Source organism: Tursiops truncatus, chromosome 4 (genome assembly GCF_011762595.2).
Source record: "Tursiops truncatus isolate mTurTru1 chromosome 4, mTurTru1.mat.Y, whole genome shotgun sequence".
In the NCBI taxonomy this organism is placed as follows: domain Eukaryota; kingdom Metazoa; phylum Chordata; class Mammalia; order Artiodactyla; family Delphinidae; genus Tursiops; species Tursiops truncatus.
The window spans coordinates 22,088,408-22,101,025 of NC_047037.1; the positions used below are offsets into that span (position 1 = coordinate 22,088,408).

Here is a 12,618-nt window from a genome sequence, read left to right on the forward strand (position 1 = left end):
TCATGTGGCTTCTCTCTGTTCGTGCACCATAGTTCTTTCATGATTGTTGGACTTCTTACATGGAAGTGAGCTTTCAAGCAAGCAAAAGCTTGAAAAAAAGAAACTGAAAAAAGAATTATCTCACATATATGTGTTCATATATATTATGTAGAGAATTTACACAGATTCATATAGACATATATTTATACATATATTATACATGTTAGTCATGTACCTATCTATATACATAATTGTATATATTTAGTTATTTTTAAAGTTTTATACACATCTCTATTTACTATATATACACATATATATGGTACTGCTATATTTAAAAATGTGAAGTTGGCTTCAGTTTTGTATTTAGAGACATTAAATATATTACTAGTATGAATATTGTATGACCTTAAAGGTTTTTTCTTTCAGGGTTCAGTTGTTTAATTTTCAAATGTCTGCAAATCACGACGGGTTCATATTAATTTGCTAACAGTTCAATGTACAATATAAACGAATAACAGTCTTCAACAGTATTTCAAATGGTCTTCTTGATAATTTAAAACAAATATTTTGGACAACTTTTTTTCTTGTATGACTAAGTCATTATTATTTTTACATCGTTTAATGGTCAATCTACAACCTTTCTGGAGAGAAGGGAAAGTGACAACTCATCTTCTCACAGTTCACATGAGTTTGTGTTATTAGAGTTAATCTGAAGTTTCTTTGCAGAACTCTTTTTTTAAGGCACTGGTCCATTTTGTGAGGAATAATTTAAGACCACTTAACAGTACACTTAAAGCTAGTTAGCCAGGGGCACTGACTGCTACACATATCACTGTAGGCTAGAAATGATGCAAGGCACCTCGCTCAATATCTCTGTGTTCTGGAACTTTCACCCTTCCTTCACGGTAATTCACTGATAGTAAATAACATGTCACTAACATAAGGACTGAACTCAGAGAGGGGACCATACTGAGCCTCACATAAAATATTAGTAAGATTAATTATCTGCTTTATTTTTTGGTAAAAATAAATATAAAGGGTGATTTCTATTTTTGAAAAATAGCTACAATACTTCTTATCCCATATAAGCACCCAGAACCTTGTCATTCGCCCATCAGAATTTGTAGTCTATTCTTTCTTCTGTTGAGCCTAGCAAAGCACTGTAATTGCCTCAACTAATGGAGTGCTCAGGAATTGAGCTCAGGAAGGCAATCTAGGTTCCTCCTAGGGCTTGTTCTCTCTCTCTCTCTCTCTCTCTCTCTCTCTCTCTCAATCTCTCTCTCTCTCTCTTGCTTCTTTTTGATCCTACTCACCATGTCGGCAAGCCATGTGTATATATTCTTCTTGGCAGCCCCAGCCTAAGTCCTGCCTGACAACATTAACTGCCAGGTGTGTGAGTGAGGCTGGCACATGCCATCCTTTGAGCATCCCCAACTAATGCCATGTAGAGCAGAGACAAGCTGTCCCCATCCAGCTCTGCCTAAATTGCACATTCATGAGCTAAACAACTGATTGTTGTTTTACAGCACTAAGTTTGAGGTAGTCTGTAATGTTATACTTGTTAACATGAACAAGAAATTAATGTATTTTCCCCATTTTTCAATGGATTGCCTTGCACACAGCACTTTGAAGACAATTAACCCTGGTTATGACTAGAGGAATCAAAATTAATTGAGGTTTGGGGAAAAGGGTGAAAAATACTTTCTCCTGTCAAGTTTATAAAACATGAGTGACTGTCTCAAGTGGTAGAAGTTCCCATGTACAAAAATATTACTTTGACCCCCAACTGTCATTCTGCCTGGGTGTCCATCATTATATTATGTCTTGGATAAATATAGTGTTATTCTGTTGAAATAAAGAGGCTAATGTATTAAACTGTTATCATATACAAATAAATTATTTTGTAACCTATTGTTTTTCACTGTGATAATAGGTGAATTGGAAAAAGGGAGGGATGCTTTTTAAAGGAGGGATTTATATGTGTGGTTATCTGGTGGGAAAGGATGGATTAGACATACAGAGTTGAGTTGATGCAACTCTGGTAACTTGTAGTGAAGACCAGAAATATCAAAGATGTGTATAAAAGCTTTGAAAGTAGCCCTGAGAGGCTCCAAAGACAAATTTTATTTCTTAGAAATTTTTGTGTCTGTTCAATGAGTTTTGATTTCAAACATTTTTTAGTTTACCTCTCTTATTCTGTCAGAGTTAGGAGCTCATTATTGTTCAATAAAAATTATAGCTATTATGGTATATATGATTTATAGGAGTATAGAAAGGCTTATGTCATTGTTTCCTTACTAGTTCAGGCAGGTTTGTGGGTCTTAGGACTTGGGTATGTCTCTGCCAATTAAAAAAAGCAGGTGGAGGTGAATATTACGAGGCAGTTACACAGTGTAGAGAATGAATACTGAATCCAAGAGGATATACATGTGGGCTGGAGGTCCCTGAGGCAGTGAATTATGATATGGATTACTCTGCAAATGGTGAAAATTTGAGAAATGTAAAAAATAATAGATTCTTTTACTCATGTTTAATTTGAAGCTGCAATGAACTGTTTCATCTGTGTTGTGTTAAATGTTCATTGCTGACATCTTTGCTACTGGTAGGTCTTTTTTTGGTAGTGAAATTATCAGTTCTTTGACACCGTGGCTGTTAAACCAAAAAATTCAATATACTCTCTCTATCCAAGTAAAAATTCATTTCATTGTAAATGTTGTATTCTTTCAGCATTGTAAACTCCTTCACTAAGTTTTTGCTGATGCTGAAATATGATTCCTAATAAATAAGGTGAATACTTTAGAAAAAATAGATTTTTCTCTTTCAGATCCTTTTTGACACTTAAATATATTTTATCATATATAAACACTATCTTATTATGCTAGCTAGACAATCCCTTTGTGGCAATTTAATATATAATGAGTTCACAATATAATATACTCTTAATGAAGTACAATTATATTAAGTTGGTCATAATTTGTGATTTTGCAATTATAAGTTATTTGTCTAGTGGATATTTTGATTATTTTTCTATCTCAAGTTTGTCAAAATGGTTAATTCAATGTCTCATGATAACAAATCCCAGTAATTCATAATGAAACCTCAGGTGGTGCAAATTTGTATTATAGCAACTCATTTAATTAAGGAGGTTCTATAGTTAGAAGAAACACCCCCCCCCCAAGCTTTAATGACTTAATTTCTTTTTTTATATGTTCTTAGAATTCATTTTAGTGATGGTGGCAAAGTCTTAAAGAGATTTTTAAAAATAGATTTTAGTTTTTAGAGCAGTTTTAGGTTCAAAGAAAAATTGAATAAAGGGTACAGAGATTTCTCATATACCTTCTGCCCCCCACATGCACACCCTGCCTGACCATACGCATCACCCACCAGAGTGTTTGTAACAGTCATGAGCCTACTATGACATATCATTATCACCCGAAGTCCACAGTTCACTTTAAGGTTCTCTTTCAGTGTTGTATGCTCTATTAGCTTTGACAAGTATATAATGGCATGTATCTACTGTTACAGTGTCATACAGAATAGTTTCACTGTCCTAAAAATCCTGTGTTCCACCTATTTATTCCTTCCCCTTTCTTAACCCTTGGCAACCAATGATCTTTGACTCTCTCCATTGTTTTGTTTTTTCCAGAATGTCATATAGCTGGAATCATACAGTATGGAGGCTTTTTCCATTTGGCTTCTTTCACTTAGTAGAATGCATTTAAGATCCCTCCATGTCTTTTCATGGCTTGATATTTTAGTACTGAGTAATATTTCATTTTCTGGATCTACTATTGTTTATTTTTCATTTACCTACTCAAGGACATCTTGATTGCTTCCCAGTTTTGGCAATTATGAAAAAGTTGCTATAACCACCTGTGTATAGGTTTTTGTGTGAACGTAAGTTTTCAGTGACTTTGGGTAACAAAAAAGGGTCATGATTGCTGGACCATATGGTAAGAGTATGTTTCATTTTATAAAAAACTGTCTTCCAAAGTTGCTGTACTTTTTATTTTTATTTATTTATTTTTTTGCTGTACGCGGGCCTCTCACCGTTAATGGCCTCTTCCCTGGCGGAGCACAGGCTCCGGACGCACAGGCTCAGCGGCCATGGCTCACGGGCCCAGCCACTCCGTGGCATGTGGGATCCTCCCGGACCGGGGCACAAACCCGTGTCCCCCGCATCGGCAGGCAGACTCTCAACCACTGCGCCACCAGGGAAGCCCAAAGTGGCTGTACTATTTTGAATTCTCACCAGCAGTGAATGAGAGTTCCTGTTGCTCCATATCCTCACTAGACTTTGGTGCTGTTAGTGTTTTGGATTTTGACCATTCTAACAGTAGTGGTATCTTATTGTTGTGTTAATTTGCAATGCTTTAATAACATGATTTTGAGCATCTTTTCATATGCTTATTTGCCATCTGTTTATCTTCTTTGGTAAGGTGTTAGTTTAGATCTTTCACTTATTTTAAAATCAGGTTGTTCATTTTCTTATTATTGAGTTTTAAGAGTTTTTTGTCTATTGGTGTAATAATCTTTTATCAGATATGTCTTTTATAAATATTTTTTCCCAGTGACTTGTCTTCTCATTGTCTTGACTGTCTTTCACAGAAAAGTAGTTTATAATTTTCATGAAGTCCAGGTCATCAATTACGTTAACATTTTTAGATTGGAAAAACTGTCCCTCATAATTTCCTGTAAAACACATAACTATTAACAAGAAATTTTGTCCACATATACTTGGTTTACTTCCTTTAATGATGCTGCTTCTACACTCCTCTAGTTTATATTCAGTAATAACATTCTTTCATTTTTCTAAAAGCAAATATACAAGGTACATCCATGATGTGAGTTCTGTCTGTTGATAAGAGTATTCAGAATGAAAACTGGCAGAGAGCTTTAGCTCAGCATATGATATGAAGTGGTGGGATTTTAGTGTAATTTTCTACATTCAGAAAAAATAGTATATCACTTAGAATTCAAATAGAGAAGCAGAACCAGTAGGGGATACACATTACAAGATGTTTTTCAAAGAATCGGTTTATCTGATTATGGGGCTGGCTACGCAAGTCTGAAATGTGTAAAGCAGGCTGTCAGGAAGGTCAGGCTGAAGCTTTCAGGCATGGGCTGAAGCTGCTGTTTGTAAGTGGAATTTCGTCCTCTTCGGGGAAACCTCAATTCTTCTCTTAAGATCTTTTCAATTTACTGAATCAGATCCACACAGATGAACAGCTTATTTAGGATAGTCTCATATATATGATATATTCAAAAAATTACAGAAAATATAAGTATTACAGTCCTCATTTCTGTAATTGGTCACATGGTCATAGATGTTTTTTTTAACTATTTGCTTTCACTGTCCATTCCATATTTCCTTTATCCTCAGCAAACACCTCAGATAATTGTGGTAATTTGTCTGGTGGTTTGACTAACCCTTTATTCCTGAAGGGTCTGGGACCTTAGTAGTCCTGAACTGACTTAGGTTGTAGTTTTACACTGACTCAGGTCGCAAGATGATTGTACTAAGTGATGCCCTAAGGGATCTCCTATACTCCAGACATACTCTTCCTTACCTCTATCGTGGAGTGGCAGTCCAATTTCTCCGTGGTAATCAGGCTCAGTCACTCCAGCCAGTACATTAAACCCTTTCTTTGCCTCTGAATTAAAAGGCATGAGGAGTCCAAACTGACCTGGTTACAGTTTTAACTTCCAACTCAATCATTGTTGTGTCTCCTGGGAGAAGCATTCATTCGTTTAGAGCTAAGATCTTTATTTTTATTTTCTTTTTATTTTTTTGCGGTACACGGGCCTCTCACTGCTGTGGCCTCTCCCGTTGCGGAGCACAGGCTCTGGACGCGCAGGCTCAGCGGCCATGGCTCACGGGCCCAGCCGCTCCACGGCATGTGGGATCTTCCCGGACCAGGACACGAACCCGTGTCCCCTGCATCGGCAGGGGGACTCTCAACCACTGCGCCACCAGGGAAGCCCGAGCTAAGATCTTTAGACCAGCAGGACCTAAGGTGACCAAGATGGAAAGCAAAAGTTTTCTGGTAGATCAACACTAGGAAGTAGATCACTAGTGGGCAATAATGAGCAGAGACACCTCCATTTCCATCGCTTAATTCCTAGACAACAAATCCTGGTTATGAGAAAAACACCATGTGTTGAAGGCTGATTTAGAACATATACCACATCCTGGAGGACATTACCCTAGCCCTGCAGTGTTTCCATATAGTTCACACTGTAACTGCGCCTTTAAAAGGTTTTTTTTACAAGTCTGTCAAACCAGCTGCTTCAGGATGAACATGGTACGATCAGTGAATTCCATGAGCATAGGCCTATTGTTACATTTCATTTACTATTAGATGAGCTCCTTGACAAGAAGCGATACTGTGGAATACCGCCATGGTGGACTAGACATGTTTCAATTCCATGGATGATCATTTTGGAAGAAAATTTCCTTATAGGTAAGACAAATCCATGTAGAGTAATATCTATTTCAGGAATTAAAAATTCCTGCCCTTCCATGATAGAAGCTGTCCAATATGATCAACCTGCCACCAGAGGCCTGGCTGGTCACCCCAGGGAATGATGCCATAATGGGGACTCAGTGTTGGTCTCTGCTACTGACAAATAGGCTGTATTACAGTGGCTGTAGCCAGGTCATCCTTGGTGAATGGAAGTTCATGTTGTCAAGCCTGTGTATGACCTCCATCCTTTCCACCATATTTGCTTTGGCCATTCGCCCTTTGAGCAATGGCAGGGCAGGAATGGTTGGGGAAGTATCTGACTAGCCTCCGCAGACAGGTGATCCTAGTCACATGATTATTAAAATTCTTCTGTGCTGAAGTCATCCTTTTGTGAGCCTTCACCCGAGAGGTAAATATCTTCAAAGTTTTGGCTTTCAGAGTTATATATCCACATACCTCATCTCCAGACCTCCCGTCATCAATTTTCCAATCATTCCCTTCCGTATCCTTGAACCATCCATCCAAATAATTGGGTACAGCCCATGGACTTGAATAGACTTGTACCTCTGTCCATTTCTCCTTCCAGGTAAAATTAACAACCAGGTGTGTACTGCTCAAAGTTCTGCCCTATCCTTCGGTGCTGTCGCTGAAATGGGTAGTTGTGCACCTAAAAATGAAAATATTTCTGAATTTTCTGGTTTTGTTAGCCAATGTTTACATTTCTTAAGCAAGATTTTTTAAAGATCTTTTTTTCCCATTGCAATAAAAGGAGTAAGATCACAATTTTTCCTGATGTGACTTGAGTATTAAGCTTTTCTTAGTTAAACCTTCAGTACATAGGATGATCCCCTATCATTTATACCAAAATAACGTTTAGAGGAAAAGGTGGAACTATTAACAATTACACAGGACCAAAAGATATAAATTGTGACTGTCCCTGGCAAGCCCAGAAGAATAGTTACACTAACCATATTGCAAATATTGGACTAATTAACCTGACTCTACTGCTTCTAGTGAATGTGTAAAAAATGAGTGCAATGCCTTCTTAAGACCCTAGCTCTAAGCATGTGTAAGACCTGTACTATGTATGAGATATATTAAAAAAATAAATTGGGGAGGAGAAGCAGCAGGAAATAAAAGTGTGTTTGCTGTAGCATTATTGCTCTCATTTAATTACTTTTTCTCCCTTTGATTTCCTGGCTTATTTCTTTTCTCACTTCATTAATTTTTCTCTTCATGCCTGACTAACCTGTCTGTTCTTGTCATTCACAGTGTACATTATAAGCTTGCTGGTGGCTATTATTTTTCGATAAATGCACATTTCAAATTTGACATTGGAAATCTGTGGAAAACAGGAGTAAATAATAGAAATTGTGTTTTGTGTAGTACTTTTCTGGAATTAGTGTATTGGGAATCTCTGTGTGATTAAAAATCTTAGAAAAACAAAGCTTGGGGAGTTATTAACACTTAGTGGAACATACTTTAAAATAATTTTTAAAAATTGCAGAGTAGGGTTTTAGAAAGAATGTATTGCCAAATATTTCTTGCTCCATTTCCTAAAATTATTCAAGAAAAAGCAAAATCTTTTGACCTTCTAACTTCTTAATTTTAAAAGGATTCTTTTAATACTGGTTCTTGATTGTAATTTTAAATTAGACCAATACTAAAGGGATTGTTATTTTTCTTTATAATAGTAACTTAAGAGGCCAGGTTGTTTTCTTTACAATGATAACTTATGATCTTTCTCAGAGCTGGTCAGTAAAATAAAAATTAGAAAATGATTTATTCTTTCCATGGTGCTATATTATAGCAAATACTCTCCTGCTTCATAACTGTTCTTGAAAGTATCATTTCCAATGAAGGCATTTTAGAGAACACCTGGATTTAGGGATCATTTCAGCCACTGTGAAAATTGTCTTTAACCACTCATAATATATAATTATGATTGAAAATTGTATTTAAATGGATATCACTGTTTTTTGAATGATATAAACACTTATATTTTGGGTTTTATTAATTTAACATAAGTTCTTAAGCACCTCTCTCTTCTACATGTATGGAAGTAAAATACAGTGTGAGTCTCTATTAGATTTCTCTTATTTTAATAAAAATGTTGTAACTCTTTGATCATTTAAATTAGCACAAGTTCATAAAGAGGCAGATTTTCTACACACAACTAAATGTTGAAGACTGGAAGAGTTAATGTGTTTTTACTACCATTATTGTTTTTAGTTATTATCAATATAATAGTGATGTAATCTTTGTAGACCACTTAAAAGTAACAGCAACAGCACATGAAGTTACAGAATGCACAAGTGAAGATTTTATTTTCCTCACTAGACCCCTTCCTAAGCCCAGTCTTCTGAGGCAAACATTGCCCAGAATTTTTCTTTATTTAGCTCTTCAAGTGGGTACATTATATATTTATATACTTATATCATTGTTTATGAATATATTAATTTTGAACAGGGTCTTTTGGCTCCTTGCATAATTGAGTTTCATTCTCCTCTCTCTTTTCCTCTAGTATTTTCTTAATTTTAGCAATGACATTTTTAGCTTCCCTACCAATTTCTCTTTAACTCAATTTGTTCTAGATATTCATTAATTTATATCATATATTTTTGTAATATATGTATATATTTATAAATCATTTATAATTTAATCATTTAATCTATATATATTAATCTATATTATATAATTAAGACAAATTTGATTGTTTGTTAATTAGACACAGAATTTACTGATTTCAAGCTGACTCTGCAACAATTTCTTATTTCTCTTTTTCTCCAACCTCTACTGCCAATCTCTGCTTTCCAATTTCTGTTTTTTAGTTTTGTTTACACAGTTCAGGTTTATACCAGTTATAAATGATTCTTTAAATACGATGGCCCTCTATGTTTTATTGATAGGTTGATTCTAAAAATTGGAGAATATATATGTGTCATATTCTAGCATAATCTCCTTTAATTTTTTTCTAACATTTCCTGTCTTCTGATTCATATTTAGATGCGCCAAAAAAACCCCACACCATTCTTTGATTGAGATCTTGTTTTTTGTTTGGCTTTTTGTTTTGTTTTGTTTTACAGTAAGATATTTTGAGTCAGTTGAATGTCTGATTTTATTTTGACTTAAAATTTGGCCAACAGTTTTTCTAAGAATGGAGTTAATTCTTAATACTTCAACAGATTATTGTCATGTGGGGTGTAGGCTGGCTGTAAAAAATGTGATGACAGGCACTTTTCATTTTTTCTTTTCTTTCTCTCTTGGCTTTTATACTCATAGTTTTGAAAATTCAGAAAGATATGTCTAAATATTTGTGTTGTTTTAAAAATTTGCTGTATTGTTGGTACTGCCTTTCATTCTGGTGATCGTATTTTTTCTTATTAGCTCCTCTCATCCATTAATTATTCTTCTTTCTGAAATTGTATTATGCAGATGTTCTATCTCTTGGTTCTATCTCCATGTGTCTCTTTATGTTTCTCTTACACTTTTTATCTCTTGCTATGCACAGCTGCATGAAAACTTCTTTTTCTTTCATTAATAGACACCTCCAATTTCACTTGCTTCGCTAATTCAGATTAGTCCATCATTTTCATGTTCTTTGATTTCTTCTAGTGTCTGGTATTAGGATGGTCTGGTTTTATTTAAGACTCTAAGACTACAGTATTTGTAGCTGGTGTGGATTTTCTTTGCAATTGTGTTGATTTGTTTCCCTTGAATGGGGATGACTCATTTTGGAATCTTGGACAGACACACATCCCTGCATGAAAAGCAGGCAGGTAGACAGAGTTCCTCAAAATTTCCAAGTAAAGAAAAGTTAATATGCAGGTTACACTTCACTGATGCTGACATAGCTTAAATTTGGTTTGTCCCAGAAAAGATGAGGAACTAAGAAGACAAATTTTTCCCAGGCTTTGTCTTACAAAACAACTTGCCAATAGTTCAATGAAGAGGAGTGCAGGGAAATATGCATCCCTGGCAGTGACAGCAATGTGTGCAAAGGCATAGAGGCAAGGAGAATGTGGAACATGTATGGAGTTGAAGTACCTCAGTGTACAGGAGCAGGGGGTGTGTTCTAGAGTGTTCCACATAACTAGCTTCACGATGGAGCAGAGACTTCTAAACCACATTCAGCCTTTTCCTCCCCTTTTAAATAGACTTCAATTTTTAAGAGCAGTTTTAGGTTCAAAGAAAAACTGAGCAGAAAGTACAGAGAGTTCTCATATATACCCTGTCTAAACTGAGCAGAAAGTACAGAGAGTTCTCATATATACCCTGTCTCCATATGAGCACAGCCTCCCTACTGTCAACATCCCTCATTAGAGTGATGTTACAATTGACGAACCTACACTGACACATCATTATCATCTAAAGCCCATAGTTTACATTAGGGTTCACTCGATGTTGAACAGTCTGTGGGTTTTAAGAAGTATATAGCAACATGTATCCAGAATTGTAGTATCATACAAAATAGTTTCATTATCCTAAAAATTTGCTTTGCTCTGGCTATTAACTTCTCCCTCCCCATAGCCCCTGCACTAATCTTTTTACTGTCTCAGTAGTTTTTTTGGTTTTGTTTTTTTTTTATCTCAGTAGTTTTGTCTTCTCCAGAATATCATATATTTGGAATCATATTTTTTTTTACATCTTTATTGGAGTATAATTGCTTTACAATGGTGTGTTAGTTTCTGCTTTATAACAAAGTGAATCAGTTATACATATACATATGTTCCCATATCTCTTCCCTCTTGCGTCTCCCTCCCTCCCACCCTCCCTATCCCAGAATCCTATGTTTTATATTGGCTTCTTTCACTTAATAATATGAGTAATATGTATTTATGGGTCCTCCATTATAGCTTACTAGCTCATTTATTTTTAGCACTAAAGAATATCCCATTGTCAGGGTGTACCACAGTTTATTTATCTATTCACCTAGTGAAGAATATCTTGGTTGATTCCTAGTTTTGGTGATGAGAAGTAAAGCTGATATGAAAATCCATGCATGGGCTCTTTGTGGACATTTTTTTTTTCTTTTAAGTCAGAAACAACCCATTATTTTCAGAAAGTGTGAGTTTTGGTGATTTTTTTGTTGTGCAGGCAGAAATAATTACCTCTGTTATTACAACTGACCATTAATTATGTTGAAAAATCTTTCCTAGGTACCTCAGTTTTTACTAAGGATTTCAATCTTACCAACTAATTAAATCTCCAACGTACAGGAACTTGATAATCATAGAGTTTTCTAATTATAAAATTCAATGATTTTATAAATTACCAAATTAAATAACTGCATTAGCAAAAGGTTTCTGAGATACAATAAAAACAAACTGTATGTACTTATTGTTTATAAACTGAATGATAAGATGGTCTCTACTCACCAAGTGGGTGGTTTGGATTCAGTTGAATTGACTTATTTTTATTGTAATAATGCAAAAAGTTATATATTTGTGTGTGTGAAAATGTTCAATAAGGTATGAGAACAGAGTTTAAAAAATACATTAGAAAATTATGCCAGTTACCAAACATAAAACATGAAGTTGTGTGACCTTCTACATTTGTAATGTAGTTAGTATCATTTTTTTGATAGCTGCTCCATATTCAAAAAATTAAACTCCTTCAGTATTGTCAGTCATTGTGCTTGATGTTAGAAGATAAGGATGAAAAACCTTGGACTCTGCATTCAAGTAATTCAATCTTGTAGGGAAAGCCCATATAAACAAAAAACACGGTGCTTGGTTACAAGGGCATCAATAAATGTCTTAAACATATTACAGCAACAGCACAGAGGAGAAATACAGGGTTACCAAGTGTATAATTCTTTCTAGTGATTGGAAGGCCAGGTGAAGATTCAAGGAAGCTAGGATATCTGATGAAAGGTTTGAATGATGAGAAGTAAAGGCCTTACATCCGTAAGTATTTACAATTTAAGACATTACAACTTGCATGCTTACCTTGCCAAACCTTCCAAATATACACAGATAGATATTTTATTTATCAGGTGGATAAAATTATGAAGTTTTTGAGAAATGTACAATTTATAGCTGATATCTTTGGAATAGCAGTGTCTTCAAAATACCAACTAAGCAGAAGTACATGCTCCAGTTTCAATAATACCTGTAATAGCCTCTCCGATGGCTTGCTTCTCCATTTCTGATAATGTGCCTTTAAAAAC

General features: G+C 35.2%; 1 long non-coding RNA gene across 1 annotated transcript in view; it reads left to right on the top strand.

Moving 5' to 3' along the window:
* The first annotated feature begins 6,339 nt into the window (after window positions 1-6,339).
* LOC141278451 (uncharacterized) overlaps window positions 6,340-12,618 on the top strand; it is a 47,270-nt gene continuing 40,991 nt past the window's right edge. The window contains exons 1-2 of the long non-coding RNA XR_012331203.1: window positions 6,340-6,443; window positions 12,272-12,355. This is a non-coding gene — a long non-coding RNA (uncharacterized lncRNA). The remainder of the gene's footprint in view (window positions 6,444-12,271; window positions 12,356-12,618) is intronic.